Here is a 19,632-nt window from a genome sequence, read left to right on the forward strand (position 1 = left end):
AGTGCTGCTGAGAATTTGGATGAGTGCGCTTCCTTCCTTCCATCCTCCCTCCCCTCTCCTCTCCCTCTCTTTCTTTCCCTCCTTCCTTCCTTCCTTCCTTCCTTCCTTCCTTCCTTCCTTCCTTCCTTCCTTCCTTCCTTCCTTCCTTCCTTCCTTCCTTCCTTCCTTTCCTTTTCTCTCTCTCTCTCTTTCTTTCTCTTTCTCTCTTTCTTTCTTTCTTGATGGAGTTTCACTCTTGTCCAGGCTGGAGTGCAATGGCGCAATGTCACCTCACTGCAACCTCCGCCTCCCAGGGTCAAGCGATTCTTCTGCCTCAGCCTCTCAAGTAGCTAGGATTATGGGTGCCCATCACCATGCCCAGATAACTTTTGTATTTTTAGTAGAGATGTGGTTTCACCATGTTGGCCAGGCTGGTCTTGAAGTCCTGACCTCAGGTGATCCGCCCACTTCACCCACCCAAAGTGCTGGGATTACAGGTGCGAGCCACCGTGCCCAGCTATGATTATTTCTGAATCAAGATTTTTATAATTAAAATCAACAGACAGACACCAGCTGTAGTGGTTGTAATTAGAAAAAGTAAATGTTTGGAAGGCAGGGGAACTGGTTTTCAGAAAAGTCAGTATTCAGGACTTCTGAGACATCTGTGTAGTAAAAGCAGACAGTCTTTTTAAGATGCAACTACTGAAACAAATCAAAACCAACTGTTTTCACAGTTGTCCCACTCCATTCAAGATTCAAAGACATGCAAGAAAAGAAACTTTGGCCAAGCTTGAATGACATGCCCAGCTCTTGGTCAAAGAAAGACGAAGCACCTTGAATAAAGTTGCACCAAGAATGCATACATAGGAAAAAGAGCTTATTTACCTGAGGAAATAAGAATACTCTAGCTAAACTAGAGGGGATTGAATGTTGATTGGCTCAAAACAACAAATGTCTGTTACAAGTGGGTAGAATAAATATATATTTAATGTCTACCACATGATAGCCTTTTTATTATCCGTGGATGCCTGTGTATTAAATTTATTCTGAGAAAATAAACAGTTAATATCCTTACCTGAGAAATCCAATTATTTAGGTAATGCATCAACTAAGTTCTTAAACTCCTTTCCACTCAGCACTGCACAATTCTGGCTAAGGTCAGACATGGAATTTATTATAATAATGACCTGCTCATATCACTTGAGCTTCCAGCCCTATAGGAATAAGCAGCATGAAAATATTAAAATGCTATAGTCAGCATGACATGTTCTTGGTATTCTTGGCATAAACTCTCCTCAAGGGTATGTCCATATGTTCCTGGTTGTTGTTCTCCAATTGATCATGCATTCTTTAAGAACTGACATTTCATAATGATTGATGTCAGTCACTTGTTTCTTTGGAGTCACATTTATTTATTTAGCATATACTTATTGAGGGTCTAGTAAGATTGTTGTATATGCATAGTATGCACACGATAATCATTTACTGAATTAATGAGTGTGATGTGGGCAGTTCAAAAATGAATTTGACTAAGATTTTGTGCATAAAGACCTTATGGTCTGGGAGGAGAGTTATGAGACACAGATATATGCATAATTGAAACATAAGGTAGAAAGTAAGAAGGGGCAAAAAGGGCAGTGGAAGTTTAGAAGAAAAAGGGCTCAGTTCTGACTAGGGTTGTCTATTAGTTTACTAAGTCTTCCATACCAAAGTACCACAGACTAGATGGTTTAAGCAAAGAAATTTGATTTTCTCACAGTTTTGGAGGCTAGAAGTCCAAGATCCAAGGGTTGACAGAGTTGATTTCTTCTGAGCCTCTCTTCTTGGCTTGTAGATGGCTGTCCTGTCCCTGTGTCTTCCAGATGGTATTTTCCTTCATGTTCTAATCCCTTCTTAAAAATACACCAGTCATTTTGGATTAGGGGCCATCCATAGGACCCCATTTTACCTTAATTACCTATTTAAAGACCCTGTCTTCAAATACAGTCACATTCTGAGACAGTAGGTGTTTTAACATATAAAGTAGGATTTTAACATATAAATTTGGGAGAGGCATAGTTCAGCCCATAGCAGGTGGTTAGGGATGGATTCATGAAGAAGGGCAGCACTTGGACCATGGCTCCACACTGACCCAGATTTGGAACAATCAGCATGTAACTTTACCGTCGACAAAGTGGTTGATTTGGAATTGGATACATAACTTAACCAGAGTCAAGGAGACCCAACAGTTTTCCTCTTGAGTGAACAGGAAGAACCTCTTCCCCTAAATGCCTTAATCTGGAAGTTCAAAGGCTAGAGATGATGTGGATGTCTTAAATAATCACAAGGAGAGAAAAGGCTTGTCTGCGAATGGCTCTTACCTAGGGGAAGGCAGAGTACAGAGATGTAGAAATCTGGAAATCAGATGGTAAGGCACCACTGAGCCAGTCAAGCTACATTAGGTCCACACTACCCTTCAGTTTTTCTAGTCTTTTGTTTGTACTTCATTTCTTTTTTGCCGTTTTGTTTTTAATTCAAGCAAATTAAAATTACATTTTTTGTCCCTTGCCCCCACAAGAGTCCCAATATCCAAACAAGACTTTCCATAGATTAGGCAGTAAAATCTTAACAGGGAAAAAGTCTTCAGAAGGAATTAGAAAATGACGAACATGAAACATTTAAGTATATCAGGTGGACAATTCTTAACTGTTGAAGAATAATAGTGATAATCACAATTAGGTCTAATTTTAATTATGAGGAGGGTTACTCATTTAGAGAGATAGAAAACTATAAACCTGCCACCTTCTCTCATTTTCTGACAAGCTCCTTAAAGTGGAAGAGCTCTGAAAGGGCACATATTTGCATAATTGGGTTCCTTTTGTTCTTTTGCTTGCTCCAACTAAGTGTCTTAGCAAACTACTGTTATTGTTTCCACTGAATTATAAAATAAAGATAACTTTATATAGCAGGCCACTGAAATAATATTTGCCATTACTTGGCTTAGAATAGCAAAGGTACGAATCAAATCTTTGGAAATCACTTCTGTTCCTTTTTGTCATATGGATTGCCCTGGAGGGTAGAATTAAGAGAAATCTTGGAAAATTGTATTTAAGATAATAAAACATTTATGAAAACTTGGATAGGACATTGTTGGACTCTCACAGCACCAGGGACACATAAACTCTTTAAAGATTATTTAAGATAATTTTAGTACTCTAATGGCCAGGGGTCAGTGTTTTATTTTATTTTTTAGCAATTATCAAAACTCCCAAAATGTCACGGCTACCAAAAAGGAGAAAATATATATAATCTTTAATATAATATTAAACTGAAATACTATTCTATAATACTTAACAGACTTTAAGTATTATAGTTTTCAAAATTCTGGGCATTTAAATACTTAATTTCCAATTACAGAGGTATGCTTCCTTACACCCACTTGTTAGACTCTTTAGCAGTTATTTTTTAAAGTATTTTTATAAAGGCCTTGTAAAACAATGTAAAGATGCCTATGATAAAATACTAAGCATATAAAAAGCAGGTGTGGAAATTATAAACACAGTATGACTTCAACTATTTAAAAAGCGTGGGGTGGAGCAAGATGGCCGAATAGGAACAGCTCCGGTCTCCAGCTCCCAGCACGAGCGACACAGAAGACGGGTGATTTCTGCATTTTCAACTGAGGTACCCAGTTCATCTCACTAGGGAGTGCCGGACAATCGGTGCTGGTTAGCTGCTGCAGCCCGACCAGCGAGAGATGAAGCAGGGTGAGGCATCGCCTCACCTGGGAAGCGCAAGGGGAAAGGGAATCCCTTTTCCTAGCCAGGGGAACTGAGACACACAACACCTGGAAAATCGGGTAACTCCCACCCCAATACTGTGCTTTACCAAGGGTCTTAGCAAACGGAACACCAGGTGATTATATCCCACACCCATGGAGCCTCCCTCATTGCTAGCACAGCAATCTGCAATCTAAGGGCAAGGCAGCAGTGAGGATGGGGGAGGGGCGCCCGCCATTGCTGAGGCTTAAGTAGGTAAACAAAGCCACTGGGAAGCTTGAACTGGGTGGAGCCCACAGCAGCTCAAGGAGGCCTGCCTGTCTCTGTAGACTCCTCCTCTGTGGACAGGACACAGCTAAACGAACAAACAAACAAAAGCAGCAGAAACCTCTGCAGACGCAAATGACCCTGTCTGATAGCTTTGAAGAGAGCAGTGGATCTCCCAACATGGAGGTTGAGATCTGAGAACGGACAGACTGCCTGCTCGAGTGGGCCCCTGACCCCTGAGTAGCCTAACTGGGAGACATCCCCCACTAGGGGCAGACCGACACCCCACACCTCACATGGTGGGGTACACCCCTGAGACGAAGCTTCCAAAGCAAGAACCAGACAGGAACACTTGCTGTGCAGCAAGTAGCCTCTGCTGCTGACACCCAGGTAAACAGGGTCTGCAGTGGACCTCAAGCAATCTCCAACAGACCTACAGCTGAGAGTCCTGACTGTTAGAAGGAAAACTAACAAATAGGAAGGACACCCACACCAAAACCCCATCAGTATGTCACCATCATCAAAGACCAGAGGCAGATAAAATCACAAAGATGGGGAAAAAGCAGGGCAGAAAAGCTGGAAATTCAAAAAATAAGAGCACATCTCCTCCTCCAAAGGAATGCAGCTCATTGCCAGCAACGGATCAAAGCTGGACAGAGAATGACTTTGACGAGATGAGAGAAGAAGGCTTCAGTTCATCAAACTTCTCAGAGCTAAAGGAGGAATTATGTACCCAGCACAAAGAAACCAAAAATCTTGAAAAAAGAATGGAAGAATGGATATCTAGAATAATCAATGCAGAGAAGGCCATAAACGATCTGACAGAGATAAAAATCATGACATGAGAAATACGTGACAAATGCACAAGCTTCAGTAACTGACTTGATCAACTGGAAGAGAGTATCAGCGATTGAGGATCAAATGAATGAAATGAAGCGAGAAGAGAAGTCTAAAGAAAAAAGAGGAAAAAGAAATGAACAAAACCTTCAAGAAGTATGGGATTATGTGAAAAGACCAACTCTACGTCTGATTGGGGTGCCTGAAAGTGACGGGGAAAATGGAACCAAGTTGGAAAACACTCTTCAGGATATCATCCAGGAGAACTTCCCCAACCTAGTAAGGCAGTCCAACATTCAAATTCAAGAAATACAGAGAACGCCACAAAGATACTCCTCAAGAAGAGCAACTCCAAGACACATAATTGTCAGATTCACAAAGTTGAAATGAAGGAAAAACTGTTAAGGGCAGCCAGAGAGAAAGGTCGAGTTCACGCACAAAGGAAGCCCATCAGACTAACAGCAGATCTCTTGGCGAAACTCTACAAGCCAGAAAGAGAGTGGGGACAATATTCAACATTCATAAAAAGAATTTTCAGCAGAATTTCATATCCAGCAAATTAAGTTTCATAAGTGAAGGAGAAATAAAATCCTTTACAGATAAGAAGCAAAATGCTTAGAGATTTTGTCACCACTAGGCCTGCCGTAAAGGGACCCTGAAGGGAAGCACTAAACATGGAAAGGAACAACCAGTACCAGCCACTGCAAAAATATGCCAAAATGTAAAGACCATTGATGCTAGGAAGAAACTGCATCAACTAGTGAGCAAAATAACCAGCTAATATAATAATGAAAGGATCAAGTTCACACATAACAATATTAACCTTAAATGTAAAATGGACTAAATGGTTCAATTAAAGACACAGACTGGAAAATTGGATAAAGTCAAGACTGCATCCCGCTTTGCTGTATTCAGGGGAGCCATCTCACATGCAGAGATACACATAGACTCAAAATAAAAGGTATGGAGGAAGATCTACCAAGCAAATGGAGAACAAAAAAAAGCAAGAGTTGCAATACTAGTTTCTGATAAAACAGACTTTTAAACCATCAAAGATCGAGAAAAGAGACAAAAGAAGGCCATTACATAATGGTAAAAGGAATCAATTCAACAGGAGGAGCTAACTATCCTAAATATATATGCACCCAATACAGGAGCACCCAGATTCATAAAGCAAGTCATAGAGACTTACAAGAGATTTAGACTCCCATACAATAATAATGGGGAGACTTCAACACCACTATCAACATTAGACAGATCAACGAGACAAGAAGTTAACAAAGGATATCCAGAGATTGAATTCATCTCTGCACCAAGTGGACATAATAGACATCTACAGAACTCTCCACCCCAAATCAACAGAATATACATTCTTCTCAGCATCACATACATACCTATTTAAAATTGACCACATAGTTGGAAGTAAAAGCACTCCTCAGCAAATGTACAGAACAGAATTATAACAAACTGTCTCTCAGAACACAGTGCAATCAAACTAGAACTCAGGACTAGAAACTCGAAATCAAAACCGCTCAACTACACATGGAAACTGAACAGCCTGCTCCTGAATGACTGGGTACATCACGAAATGAAGGCAGAAATAAAAGACTCATTCTTCGAAACTAATAGAACAAAGACACAACATACCAAATCTGGGACACATTTAAAAGCAGTGTGGGGAATTTATAGCGTAGAAATGCCCACAAGAGAAATGGAAGATCTAAAATTGACACCCTAACATCACAATTAAAAAAAATAAGAAGCAAAAGAGCAAACACATTAAAAAGCTAGCAGAAGGCAAGAAATAGCTAAGATCAAGATTCACTTACAAAAGGGACCCCGAAGGAGAATAAATAAAAACCCTCCAAAAATAAATGAATCCAGGAGTTGGTTTTTTGAAAAGATCAACAAAATTGATGAATAGCTAGCAAGACTAATAAAAGGAGAGAAGAAAGAATCAAATAGACACCAATAAAAAATGATAAAGGGATATCACCACAGAGCCCATAGAAATACAAACTGCCATCCAGGGAATACTATAAACACCTCACATGGCAAATAAACTAGAAAATCTAAGAGGAAATGGATAATTTTCCTGGACACTTACTCAAGACTAAACCAGGGAGAAGTTGAATCCTGATAGAGAGAGCAATAGCAGGCTCTGAAGGTGAGGCAATAATCCAATAGCCTACCAACCAAAATAGTCAGGACCAGACGGATTCACAGCTGAATTCTACCAGAGGTACAAGGAGGAGTTGGTACCATTCCTTCTGAAACTATTCCAATCAATAGAAAAGAATCCTCCTAACTCATTTTATGAGGCCAACATCATCCTGATACCAAAGTCTGGCAGAACACAACAAAAAGAATTTTTAGACCAATATCCCTGATGAAGATCAATGCAAAAATCCTCAATAAAATACTGGCAAACCGGATCAGCAGCACATCAAAAAGCTTATCCACCATGATCAAGTGGGCTTCATCCCACAGGATGCAAGACTGTAGTTCAACATACGCAAATCCAATAAATGTAATCCAGCAAATAAACAGAGACAAAGACAAGAACCACATGATTATCAATAGATGCAGAAAAGGCCTTTGACTACAATTCAACAGCCCTTCATGCTAAAACTCTCAATAAATTCGGTGATGATGGAGCGTGCCTCAAAGATAATAAGAGCTATTTATGACAAACCCACAGCCAATATCATACTGAATAGGCAAAAACTGGAAGCATTCCTTTGAAAACTGGCACAAGACAGGGATGCCCTCTCTCACCCTCCTATTCAACATAGTGTTGAAAGTTCTGGCTAGGGCAATCAGGCAAGAGAAATCAAAGAATTCAGTTAGGAAAGAAAGAGATCAAATTGTCCCTGTTTGCAGATGACATGATTGTATATTTATAAAACCCCATCATCTCAGCCCAAAATCTCCTTAAACTGATAAGCAACTTCAGCAAAGTCTCAGGATACAAAATTAATGTGCAAAAATCACAAGCATTCTTATACACCAGTAACAGACAAACAGAGAGCCAAATCATGAATGAACTTCCATTCACAATTGCTTCAAAGAGAATAAAATATCTAGGAATCCAACTTACAAAGGATGTAAAGGACGTCTTCAAGGAGAACTACAAACCACTGCTCAGTGAAATAAAAGAGGACATAAACAAGTGGAAGAACATACCATGCTCATGGATAGGAAGACTCAATATCATGAAAATGGCCATACTGCCCAAGGTAATTTATAGATTCAATGCCATCCCCATCCAGCAAGCTATTCAATCAGGCTGTGTCAAAACAGCATGGTACTGGTACCCAAAACAGAGATATAGACCAATGGAACAGAACAGAGTCTCAGAAATAATACCACACATCTACAGCCATCTGATCTTTGACAAACCTGACAAAACAGGAAATGGGGAAAAGATTCCCTATTTAATAAATGGTGCTGGGAAAATTGGCTAGCCATAAGAGTAAGCCTGAAACTGGATCCTTTCCTTACTCCTTATACGAAAATTAATTCAAGATGGATTAGAGACTTAAATGTCAGACCTAATACCATAAAACCGTAGAAAGAAAACACCATTAATACCATTCAGAACATAGGCATGGGCAAGAAGCACTTCATGTCTAAAACACCAAAAGCAATGGCAACAAAAGCCAAAATTGACAAATGGGATCTAATTAAACTAAAGAGCTTCTGCACAGCAAAAGAAACTACCATCAGTGAACAGGCAACCTACAGAATGGGAATAACTTTTTGCAATCTCTCATCTGACAAAGGGCTAATATCAGAACCTACAAAGAACTCAAACAAATTTGAAAAACAAAACAACCCCATCAAAAATTGGGCAAAGGATATGAACAGACAGTTCTCAAGAAGACATGCATACAGTCAACAGACACATGAAAAAATGCTCATCATCACTGGCCATCAAGAGAAATGCAAATCAAAACCACAATGAGATACCATCTCACACCGAAGTTAGAATGGTAATCATTAAAAAGTCAGGAAACAACAAGTGCTGGAGAGGATGTGGAGAAATAGGAACACTTTTACACTTTTGAATTTGGGATTGTAAACTAGTTCAACCATTATGGAAAACAGTATGGTGATTCCTCAAGGATCTAGAACTAAGTACCATATGAGCCCAGCCATCCCATTGCAGGTATACACCCAAAGGATTATAAATCATGCTGCTATAAAGACATGCACCATTATGTTCATTGTGGCACTTGTTCACAATAGCCAAAGACTTGGAATCAACCCAAATGTCCATCAGTGACAGACTGGATTAAAAATGTGGCACATACACACCATGGAATACGATGCAGCCATAAAAAGGATGGTTTGTGTCCTTTGTAGGAGATGGATGCAGCTGGAAACCATCATTCTCAGCAAACTGTGCAAGAACAGAAAACCAAACACTGCATGTTCTCACTCATAAGTGGGAACTTGAACAATGAGAAATCACTTGGGCTCTTGAAGGGGAACATCACACACCGGGGCCTATCATGGGGAGGGGAGGAGGATTGCATTGGGAGTTATACCTGAACAAATGACTTGAGTTGATGGGTGCTGACGAGTTGATGGGTGTAACACACCAACATGGCACAAGTATACATATGTAATAACAAACCTGCCGCGTTATGCACATATGTACCTAGAACAAAAAGTATAATAATAAAATAAAAATAAAAATAAAAAAGCATGAAGTACTCAAGAAGAGTGTCGATGCTGAAAGGTGTGCTACCTTTCCCCACCCATCAAAAGGGTCACTGCTGACACTCCTATACCAAAAGACAGGCTGACAAGAGAAAAGCATAACAAATTTGTTTAATCAAAATTTTATGTGGCATGGGAGCTTTCAGAAATGAAGACCCAAAGACTCAGGGAAAACTCTTTTTAGGCTTAGGGTTGAGGAAGAATGGGCAGCAATGCAGACTGTGATTGGGGAAGAGGGAATGATCTAGTGGTAGCAGACTGAGGGGAAAACCCAGCAAGCCCTCGCTGTTCAGATTCTTTTTATTCTGTGTAGCATTTCTTCCTTTGGGTATGGCGCAGGACCCCTTGGAATGAGGGTCTTCAAGGGAAAAGGGAGAAGGAAGAGAGTGACCTTTCTACGTTTTATGGCTTCCTTTGGAGGAGAGAAGCTGTAGTTTCTATGACCTACCTTGGGGAAGAGAAATTTTTCTGGTTCTATAACTTGCTTAGGGGAAAAATAGGGGTGGGAGACAGAAGGACAGGAGAAGGTCAGAGAGAGACTTTGTTTGTGAGGCTGCTTCTGAAGCCTTCCAATCTCCTTTAGATCAAAGTACTCATCGTGCCACAGTGCCACACTTGGGGTGTTATTTTCTGAGCCCCAAAAATAAAGGCTCTAAAGATGACATGAGAATATTAACAGAGGTGTTTGTGATGGGATGGTAGCACAACGGGTATCTTTTCTATCTAGTTACATGTGTTTTCTGATTTTTCTTTAATAAGCATGAATTACTTTCATAATTAAAAAGCACTTATTACATTAAAAAGTCTGTGCACTCTAATAAAAGGGCTATTTTAAAATAAATTTCTTGTTGCAAGATAAGATTGAGCTCTCTTAATTTAAAAAGGTTTATAAAGAAATCAGAGAATTAGTTAATCCACAACACCAAATAATAAATGTCTTGGTCAAAGGAAATTGCAAAATCATTTGTCATTATTTTATGAGCAGTGCTCACACTCTGTGATAGGTTTTCGTTTCATTACCAGGTGTTTCTGGATTAGAGGGATACAGTTACTTCCCAGGGTCACATATGAATGGAACATAAAGAACTGGAGATCTCATCACAACCTGGCTGAGTGGAGGGTACCCGCCGGTCATATAGGACGTGCCTTATCCTGGTGCTCCAGCCCCTGTGTGCACAAGCAGCGGAAGCCAGGGCCTGCATGCAGGCAGTGGGGGTACCACTGCAGCAGAGGGGTGTGTGTGTGTGTGAGACAGAAAGAGAGACAGAGAGATAGAGAGAGAGAAGGGGGGCTCTCTTTCCCTTGATGTTTCCATTTTCTTTTTCTAAAGAAAGCATTGCCCTTTTCAAGGGCCTTGTGACTTTCTACTCAGAACAGAAATCATCACCCCCAATCCCAAAAGGGAATGATTTGCTGTTATCTTTTAATGTTAACTGGATTTCATTCATACGAGGTAGCTAACTCCATTAAATATTTAAGTGTTAATGGTATTTTTGCCTAACAATGGAAAAAAAGGTCTTTATCTGCAATTAAGGGAATTCTAGGTGATAGTAAGTCATAGTTTAGATGACGGGGAGGGTCGAGGTGGCAAGAGAAATAGCAATTTGTCCTTGAAATCAGATGAGGTCTCCGCTTTGGAAAAACAGAAAACTGCTTCAGTGTTTATTAGGTCCCTTGGAAGACCTCCTGACGCTGTCCTTCAACTTTCCTCCCTTTTCTGAACTCCACGCTTCTCTCCCAATCCCTGCACAGCCCCCAGCCCAAGTTTCTTTCCATACTGATGCCTACCACTTTGTTCTACCTTGCCTTTGAGTACGACAGTCTATTTCACATGTGGATAGAGAAACACTGCCTCTGATGTTTGTTGTTTGTGCATCATAACTGCTCAGAACTCCAGAAAACGATTCTAAATCATATTCTGCAAAACATGCTTCCTAGGCCTTGCAATTTATTACATACAAATATTCTGCAAGGAATTTTTCTTAAGATCAGTCAACTAAACAATCAACAAAATTCTGACTCGTTTACTAACCTTCAGTGACTGATTTATTTTAAATATGCCTTTTTATTCTAACATACAACTTAGGAATTTTAATATTGATCCAATCATTCCTTACAAAAATAAGCAAATATTTCCTAGGGCTCTTCTGAATCTGTGCTTCTACTCCATGCCCACAGATTCCTCTTTATGTTTATAATATACATTTGCCTATGTTTGTCCTACTTTATCCATTTATTTTACCTCAAGGCTACTTCTTGCTTCCCCTCAATTTGATTTTCTCAATTGAGACATTCTGATTTATTAAGGGTAAGGAAAGGAAGCCTTCATTCACTGCACATGTCAGAATTTGTTAAATTAATCACTTCAAAGTTGTTTTTTTTTTAAATTTTTTTTAAACAATAAGACAATTCAGTTGTTCAGAGTATTAGCTTCCCAGCTGCAACAAGTTGTTTAATCCTGAATTTTCTAAATGCTAAGAGCTTCAACAGGGAAAACAAGCATTGTATGCAAACGCTGTGATCTTGCCAGCTCACAGTACAGCTCCTTCGATTTGTCTCTTGGTCCCCTGTGATGGGCAGAAGATATTTGGTTTGGTAACAAGATGGCCTCTGTGATACAAAAGGTTGGAGTGTCCCACCTCTCAAGTGGCCCAACTACATGGTCCATCATAGGATTCCTAAAGTTTATTGAAATTGTTTCTGTTTTAGAAATATATATGTAAATAAAATCACACCATTCTCCCATGTGTCCTAAAAATCCAAAAATGATTTTTTATAACTTTGCTTAGCATAATATATTCATTATTGTCAGCATATGAATAATGAGAACTCATAGCTTCAAAATCTGATTTTATGTTGAAAGTTTTGTCTTTGGGTGGCTCTGCACTAACTCACAGTGCTGAGGTGATGTCCTGCTGGGAGAAGCTATTGAGAATAAGAAGTAAGGTTAGGGAAGGAATGGGTATAACCCCTAAGTACTTTCTCCAAAATTGGCCCCTTGTGAACAATTTTTCTACAGATAGCACATTAACATGATGACTAATAAGAGGGAAAAGTTATGTTAGAAAAAGTTGCATAAAAGCCAGACCATCAGCTGTATAGAAAAGGGAATCAAAGAGTAGTGGCTGTTTTCTTTCTTTAAAAAAAATTTAATGTGAAATATACATAACATAAATTATTTTAACTATTTTTAAGTGTATAATTCATTGGCATTAAATACATTCCAAATATTGTATAGCCATACATTTATAATATTACAAAATCACCATCAAGATCTGTACCCAAAACTCTATCATTATCCCCAGGCACAAACACTGTACCCCATAAACAATAACTCCCTATTTGCCCCTTCTCCAGTCCCTGGTAACCTCTCTTCTACTTTCTGTCTCTGTGAATTTACCTAGTCTATGTACCTCATATAAGTGGAATCACAGGATATTGGTCTTTTTTGTGTCTGGCTTATTTCACTTAGCATAATGTTTTCAAGGGCAGTCCATATTGTATCATATATCAAAATATCCTTCTTTTGTGGCTGAATAATATTCCATAATATGTAAATACATTTTGTTTATCCATTCATCTGTGAATGGACACTTGTATTGTTTCCACCTTTGGCTATTGTGAATAATGCTGCTACGAACATTGGTATACAAATGTCTGTTTGAGTCCCTGCTTTCAAGTCTCTTGGATGTATCTAGAAGTGGAATTGTTGGCTCATATGGTAGTTCTACATTTAACTGCTTGAGGAACTATTTTCCATAGCATGGCACCAATTTACATTTCCACCAGCAATGCACAAGTGTTCCAATATACCCACATCATGGCTAACACTTACTTTCTGTTTTTTGTTTGTATTATTGTCATCCTAGTGGGTGCAAAGTGGTAACTCATTGTGGTTTTGATTTGCACTTTCTCTAATGACCAATACTGTTAGAGAAAGTAGCATAAAAGCCAGACCATCAGCTATATAGATGTGCGTAGTGGCCATTTGTATATCTTCTTTTCATGAGAAATGTCTATTCAAGTCCTTTTCCCATTTTGTTTTTTTATTGTGAGTGGTGGCTTTTTAAAGGGCTGCTTTACCTTGAACCAATAGCAGAGACATCTTCCTCCACTAGAATCTGCTCATAAGCTCACACTCTACCCTAAAACTCCCACACATAGGTTTGCAATGTCCTGCGAGCTGCCTTCACAGCATTGTCTTGACTTCACGGAGGATGGGGAGGGCAGGCAGAGCTGCATCAGGAGAGAAGAGTAACATCTTCTGGGGCCTCCTGGATGTTGCAGGAGCCAAAGAAACCCTGACAAAAGAAGTAGAGGTGAAAGGCTTTCATGCTCTACTAGGGAGCTCCACTGTAGCTTTCTGTCAGCCTGGGTCTTATCTCATATTATTCATGGGATTGCTTGCCCTTTGGACCTTCTTACCATTTTTCTTGGCACGCAAGGAGCTTTAATGCTTAGTGTGGCTAATCAGCTAGTCAGTGGATGATGTAATGAAAAGATTCTTCGAACTCTGTATTTTGAAAGTAGACTACTAGAGGTTATGGGGATGCAGATTTCTGTTCTGAGGAGTGGGTAATACTGTTTCTTGATTTGGATACTGGTTACAGAGGTGGTTCAGTTTGAAAAATTCTTATAATTTATTCATACTCTCTCTGTATGTTATACTTCATTAAAAGCTCAAAAGAGAACGAAAGATAAAAACTCTGCCTACTCAACAGAGTCAATAGTTTCATGATATGTCTATTCAGTAGGTAAGTCACTTTTGAGGGCACAGCCAGATTTAGTAGCCTGAGAGCTGTACATATTTCAGAAAATAAACATAGGAATTGGCTAGTGGTCAGAAATTATGAGAAGATATGCTTCATTTGTCCCTTTATCACAGGGCAGGATGACATTATTTAAAAGTCAACGTTGATCACATCCCTCCCCAAAGTACAAAGTGTCCAAGGCTTCCCATTGCAGTTACAACAACACCTGCAATCCTTGCCATGGCCCAGGAGGCCTCACATGGTCTGGCCCACCTTTGTGTCTTCATCGTGTACCTCTCATTCACTTCCTTATCATGCTGTGGTAACACAGATCCCACTGTGTTCCTCAAGCCCACTCGGCTCACTCTCTTGCCCTTGCCTTTGTGTCCACTATTCCCTTGGCTGGGCTGAGCTCCCTGGCTGTCCCCATGACTTTAGCTCTCCTGCTCACTCTCACTCTCCCTTATGTCTTGGGTCTCATCTCAAATGTCACTTCCCTAATTAAGTCTTCTCTGACCATCCTAGATAAAGTAGGCCCTCCATCCTAATTATTGCTTTCTATATTACCTCCTAGTTTATTTCCTTTACGGCATTTATTACTATTAGCAATTTTCTTGCTAACTTGTCTTCCCCACTAGTATATAATTCTCCATGAATGCAGGGACTTTGTCAATCCTGTTCACTGCTATACTGTCTAGACCTCACACTGTTCAAAGCATGTAGGAGTGCACAAAAGCCTATTTGTTACATAAACGAATGAAGCCATGAATGGCTCTAAATTAATTGCAAAGAAACTGAGTCATAGTGGACCACAGAAAATGACATGTATAGTTGCCATAGTGCAATTTGGATTACATGGATATTCAGTGAGGAGTAAGAGAGAGTTTGCCATTTTTTTCTCCTCTGATGTCTCCCTATTGACAGGCGTTCCTACAAGTCTTGGCAGGAAACAGACATATGCCTCCCAAAGGCATGGTTCCCTTTCCTTCACAGAACAACGCTTCACTCCAATGACCTCAGATGCTTGTCCATTGCAAAAAGAGCCCTCAGAAGGAGACAGTGAGATTAAGCACTGTGGGATTTTGAGGGGCCCTCCTGAAAGGTGAGAGAATGAAATAATGGAAAGAGACTAGAGCAAGCCACTTATAGAAGAGGTTGTGTGGCCCTCAGATTGTAAGATCCTGCTTTGATTTCTGGAAAGGCAGCCCTGAGGGGAGGGTATCTTGTGCATTTGGCATTCTTTCACACAGCTGACCTTTGATGGCAGAGTACTAATACTTAAAAGGACCCTGTTGCTCAAAGGAGCCTGTGCTTCACTCAAGATAACTACTGTCCTCAGAGCCCTATGAACCTCAGACAGCAGTCAGCCCAGTTGGCTCCTTCATGAATAGGGTGGGAATGTGCACAAAGACACAGCCTAGCTTAGGAGTGAATATGAGGAGAGAATGTGGAAACTCACAGCTCAGTCATTAGATCTTGACTGCTCTGTGAGGGCAGCTGAGTTGTCTTTAGTTGAATGCTGTCTTCCAGAAATAAATGAGCCGTAGGTAGGAACAATGATCTCTTACTTCAAAGATGTTAGTTCAGGCTTTTTACTGCATTGGTTCTTATGCACTATTTGTTATAAAGGAATAAACACCTAGGGCTTTGGAATTACCATTTACACTGCTTAAAAAATTGTCATCCAAAACTTGATGTGGCTAGAACTTATTATTCAGGTCTCGGCTCAAATGTCGTCTCCTCAGAGAGGTCTTCCCTGATGACAGAGCTTAAAGGAGCATCCCACATTCGCCCAGCTACTCTCTGTCACTCAGGTCTATGTAATGGCTTTCAGAACACGTATCACTAAATGACATCACCCAGTGTATTTGTTTATGTGGTTGTCTGGCTCCCTTCACTAGATTGGAAGAACCATGAAAGCAGGAATTTTGTCACATCATAACTTTGGTGTTTAGAAGAATGTGTGGCACACTGTTAGCAGTCAATGAACTTATCTACCATCCAGTAGGTACCAGACACTGTGTGAATACTGGAGATTCAAGAAGTCACTCAATAATGCAAAACAGCGCAGCCACTTTGTTTTATTTTATTTTGGGACAGGGTCTTGCTCTGTCACCCAGGCTGGAATGCAGTGGTGCAAACATAGCTCACTGCAGCCTCAAACTCCTGGGTTCAAGCAGTCCTCCTGCCTCACCCTCCTAAGTAGCTAGGACTACAGGCATGTGCCACCATGCCTAGCTAATTTATTTTTTTATTTTTGTAGAGACGGAATCTCTCGATGTTGCCCAGGCTGCTTTTAAACTCCTGGCCTCAAGCAATCCTCCTGCATCAGCTTCCCAAAGTGTTGAGATTATAGGCGTAAACTACTGCACCTGGTCTGGTGCAGCCACTTTGGGAGTTCTTCAAACGTTTACACAGAGAGTTATCATATGATCCAGAAATTTCTCTCCTAGGTATATACCCAAGAAAAATGAAAACATATATCCACACAAAAACTGGTACATGAATATTCACAGCAGAATTATTCTTATTTTCCAAAAGGTGAAAACAACCCAAATGACCATCAAATGATAAAACGATAAATACAATAGGATATATCCGTAAAATGGAACATCCTCTACAATAAAAAGGAATGAAGTGATAGTACATGCTACAAAATGGATGAACCTTGAAAATATTATGCTAAGTAAAGAAGCTATTCATGAAAACCACATATTATATGATTCCATTTCTATTTAATATCTAGAATAAGCACATGGACAGATTAGTGGTTGCCTTGGGTTGGAGAGTGGCTTGAAATGGGGAATAACTGCTAGTCATACCAATGGGGTATGGGATTTCTTTTTGGGTGGCAAAAATGTTCTAAAGTTTATCGTGATAGTTGTACAACTATGTGAATATACTAAAAACCACTGAATTATATACTTTAATTGAGTCAATGCTATGTTCATTATATCTCCATAAAGATATTATTTTAAAAGTCATTCAACCATGCATGATACCTGACATTATTCATTCATTCAGTCTTTCAACACGTATTCATCACCTGCTTTGTAACAGGTTCAGGGCTAAATGATGGGGATATAAAGGTAAACTACTGTAGTTTCTACCTTAAGGAACAATCGATTTAAATGTTTGTTGTCTCTATAACATCTTCCTACCTTATTTCACATCTGTCAAAGAAATCTGATTACAAGAAATGATACGTGCTGGAAACTGCTACTTGTTCAGTAAAATCCACTTTCTCCTATTCTTGGACACACAACTAGATAACATTTCCTAGCCTCCCTTGCAATTGGGTGGCTGCGTACCTGATCTTCGGCTAATTCTGAGGGAAAGCAATATACCACTTCTGCCAAATTTGGCACAGAGAATCTCCATGCATTTCACCCCCTCTGCCCATAGAATGGAAATAAACATGCTCAGCCTGGGCAACATAGCAAGATCCTATTTTGAAAAGAATTTTTTAAATATGAAAAAATTAGCTGGGCATGGTGGTATGCACCTGTAGTCCCAGCTACTCGGGAGGCTGAGGTGGAAAGATCGCTTGGGAGGCTGAGGCGGGAAGATGGCCTGAGCTAGGAGTTTGAGGCTGTGGTGAGCAATGGTCACACCACTGCACTCCAGCTTGGGTGACAGAGTGAGACTCCATCTCTAAAAAACCAAATCAAATCAAAAAACAGAAAGAAAAGAAAAGGAGTAAGCACACTGATCTTGGAAGCCACATGATGTTGACGATTGCAGGATCTTTATCATTTTGGATGCTGAATGACTACATGGAGCAAAACTCCCAAACTGACCCATAATTGCACTGTTATGATAGAAAAATATAAACCTCTAATTCTAAGGCAAAACTTGATGTTACTCTAACTAACACACTGGGTTATAATAGAAATACGTAGGCTGTGAAGCCCTCCTGGTCCCTTAAAAATCTGGGCTGAAAGCGTAAAGGTGCTGCTTTCCTTTAGATATAAGGTGATAATTTTATTAGTTCTTGATTAGACTTCAGTTATGGTTTTTATTACTTAACCCTGGTATGATTTCTCCTATTCCTTGAGGCACTCCTGCTGTTTCAGCAACCAGGAACCTGGAAGGACACTGGAGGGGGACAGGGTATTACAGCAGTAATCCTGTCAAGTCGGTGTAGCCAGAATCCTCCCTTACTCCTGATGTTTCCTCTTAGTATTTTCGGTTCACTGACCCCACCCTGTTCCTTGGCTCTAAATCCCCAGTTGTGCATACTGTATTCAGAATTGAAACCAGTTCTATACTGAGATCTCTTTTCTCCTATTGAAATAGTCCCAAATAAAATCTGTTTTTGCCACTCTAACTACTGTCCAGCTCTGGTTTGCTATATATGTATGTATGTATGTATGTATGTATGCGAGTATGTATGTCTGTCAGGGGTACTGGCACTCACCTATGCTGCTGGTGACAGTGTGAATGGTATAATCTCTCTGAAGGGCAATTTGGTACTATGTATCAAAAGTCTTCACATGTATGTAACTCTCCACTCTCCCAAGCCCAAAACTGCATGCTCTTTGAACCAGTCATCACATTTCAAGCAATTTATCTTAAATTAAAAAATTTTTTAAAAGATTTAGTTGTCAAATGTACAATTTATTTGAAACATTTAATACAACAATGTGGTTGTAAGGAAAAAAATTGGAAATATTTTGAAATTTATTATGTGTCCTGTCTAGCTAGACAGCCATTATTTGTTTTTTAGTATGCTATTTGATGACTTCATAAAGATAGAAGTTCACACGTAGAAAACTCACAGTAATGCAAATAATTGCTGTCCATAGAAATACTAATAGTGTCTGGTGGAATGCATTGATTATCTCCCTGTAGACACTGACTAGTTTTACCAGTTTTGCATACATATGTGAATTTACTTCAGCATTATAAAAAATGTGACTAAATGTGGGATAATTTGAGGTCATTTTTGAACTGGTTGCTCAATATCTTACTAGTTTCTTCATTAATTAATGAGATAAAGAAAACTTTAACATATGTTCACTTAAACCTATATGGGAATCATTTAAAAAAATTTATCCCTTGATATGGAGATTGTTTAATTAATTATGACATGTTCATATAACAGAATGGTACGTAGCCTTACAAGTTGTTACAGAAGAAAATCTATTCACATAGAGTAAGGCAGGTTTCAGAACAATACACACAGTATGAGTTTACCTTGCATAAAAATGTTAATATAAGTGTGTGCAAGAGTACAGGCCCCCAGAGAACCTTGACTGACCCAGCTTTTCCCCCTCCCACTTGGAGTTCTCAGGTTTTCAGGGTAACTG

General features: G+C 39.6%; 1 protein-coding gene across 2 annotated transcripts in view; it reads right to left on the minus strand.

The window, feature by feature from the left end:
- Nucleotides 1–19,632, minus strand: part of SLC35F1 (solute carrier family 35 member F1) — a 398,228-nt gene that overhangs the window by 99,916 nt on the left and 278,680 nt on the right. The window lies entirely within an intron of this gene.

Source organism: Papio anubis, chromosome 6 (assembly GCF_008728515.1).
Source record: "Papio anubis isolate 15944 chromosome 6, Panubis1.0, whole genome shotgun sequence".
NCBI lineage: Eukaryota > Metazoa > Chordata > Mammalia > Primates > Cercopithecidae > Papio > Papio anubis.